This window comes from Myotis davidii, unplaced genomic scaffold (genome assembly GCF_000327345.1).
Source record: "Myotis davidii unplaced genomic scaffold, ASM32734v1 scaffold770, whole genome shotgun sequence".
Taxonomy (NCBI): domain Eukaryota; kingdom Metazoa; phylum Chordata; class Mammalia; order Chiroptera; family Vespertilionidae; genus Myotis; species Myotis davidii.
Window position 1 is genome coordinate 180,094 of NW_006282187.1, and position 2,474 is coordinate 182,567.

Below are 2,474 nucleotides of genomic sequence, written 5' to 3' on the forward strand. Positions count from 1 at the left end.
TTACATGAGTCTCCTTCCCCCCCCATTGATCTCTCCTTGGCCACTCCCACCTCCCAGCACATGCCCTCAACCCCCTACTGTCTGTGTCCATTGGTTAGGCTCATATGCATGCATACAAATCCTTTGGTTCATCTCTTACTCCCTCACTCCCCTGCCTTCCCTCATAGATGGGACAGTCTGTTCAATGCTTCTATATCTCTGGTTCTATTTTTGTTCATCAGTTTATGTTATTCATTATATTCCACAAATGAGTGAGATCATGTGATATTTATCTTTCTCTGACTGGCTTATTTCACTTAGCATAATGCTCTTCAGTTCCATCCATGCTGTTGCAAATGGTAAGAATTCCTTCTTTTTCACAACAGCGTAGTATTCCATTGTGTAGCTGTACCACAGTTTTCTAATCCGCTCATCTGATGATGGGCATTTAGGCTGTTTCCAAATCTTAGCTATTGTAAATTGTGCTGCTATGAACATAGGGGTGCATATATCCTTTCTGATTGGTGTTTCTGGTTTCTTGGGATATATTCCTAGAAGTGGGATTACTGGGTCAAATGGAAGTTACATTTTTAATTTTTTGAGGAAACTCCATACTGTTTTCCACAGTGGATGCACCACTCTGCATTCACCAGCAGTGCAAGAGGGTTCCTTTTCCCCTGCATCCTCACCAGCACTTGGCGTTTGTTGATTTGTTGATGATAGCCATTCTGACAGGTGTGAAATGGTACCTCATTGCTGTTTTTCAAATAGGTTTGCATTTTCTTGCTTCCTCTCTTCTCTTTCAGGCACCTTCATGATGCTAATGTTGGCATGCTTGAAGTTGTCCCAAGGACTACTTACACTATCTTCATATTTTTGGATTCTTTTTTCGTTTTGCTGTTCTGGTTGGGTGTTTTTTGCTTTCTTATGTTCCAAATAGCTTATTTGATTCATGGTGTCCTCTATTCCAGCGGTCGCCAACTGGTGGTCCATGAGGTCCGAAAGGTTGGTAACCACTGATTTAAGGAAATCTTTGGAGCAACGGTCACCAACTGCTGGTCCACGGGTGACTGGTCGTCTGTGAGGTTTGAAAGTCTGGCGACCACTGGTCTAGTCTACTTTATTTTTAAAATATATTTTTTTATTGATTTCAGAGAGGAAGGGAAAGGGAAACATCAATGATGAGAGAGAATTATTGATCAGCTGCCTCCTGCATGCCCCCTGCTGGGGATCAAGCCCACAACCCAGGCCTGTACCCTTGACTGGAATTGAACCAGAAACCCTTAAGTCCATAGGCCAATGCTGTATCCACTGAGCCAAACTGGCTAGGACTCTACTTTTGATTCCCTATAAATGATTTCATTTAGTGTATCCTTCATTTTATACTGGTTCTTTTTTATGGTTCCTGTCCTTTTTGGGGCTGTTGAAGTTCTCACTAAGTTTAGTGAGCATCCTTATAACCATTGTTTTGAACTCTGCATCTGGTAGTTTGTTTGCTTCCATTTTATCTAGTTCTTTTTCTGGAGATTTCTCCTGGTTTTTCATTTGGAATATGTTTATTTACCTCCGTAATTTGGCTGCTAACATGTGTTTGTTTCTATGTATTAGTTAGAGCTGCTATGTTTCCTGGTCTTGGTAGAGTGGCCTTAGTGTAATAGGTATTCTGTAGCACCAGTGGTACAGCCTCCCCAGTCACCTGAGCTGGGCGCTCCAGGTGTGCCCCTGTGTAGGCTGTGTGCGCTGTCCTCTTATAGATGAGCCTTGACTGCTGTTGGCATCACTGGGAGGGATTGGCCCCCAGGCCAATTGGCTGTGAAGACCAGTTGCGACTACAGTGGAAGAGCTGCTGTTCAGGGGTTGACCCTATGGAACAGGATTTGATTCAGTGGGTTTTTTGGTGCTCATTGAGTCCAGCCCTTGAGTGTGTTACTCGTGGAGGTGGTAGGGTTGTAATCTGACATGGTCTGAATCTGTCCACTGGGTGCACTGGCTCTGGGGCCTCCTGGGAGATGTAAAGCCAGCCTCCCTGGGGTCACCTAGCACAAGCTACAGAGCTATCTGAAGATGACTGCCACTTGTGTTGGGCTTGGAGGTGCCAGGAGAAGCCAAATGTGAACCAAGGCGGGCTGCTGCTCGTGCTGGGCCTGGGCCACTTATGAAGAGGTATAAGGCATGCTAAAGCCAGATGCTGCTTGTTTGAGATACTTTAGAAAAACCCGGAGGCAATAGAGGCCAGTTGTATGGAAAAGCCACTGGGGACTTAGATGAGCCCAAAAGTTGGGTGGGGCTAGGTCTCAGGGAATCACTAGGGTGGGGCGAACAGTGTGAGTCAGGTTGATGGAGACTTAGATATGGCACCCACTTGTTGTCTCTCTGGGGGGAAGGGCTCAGCAAAGGAACAATGGCCTCTCCCAGCACTTTTGTCTAGGAAAAAGCTGCCTCCCAGCTCTTGCCCTGATGCAAGACAAGTTAGTTCCTCCCCAGATGTCCCAGGT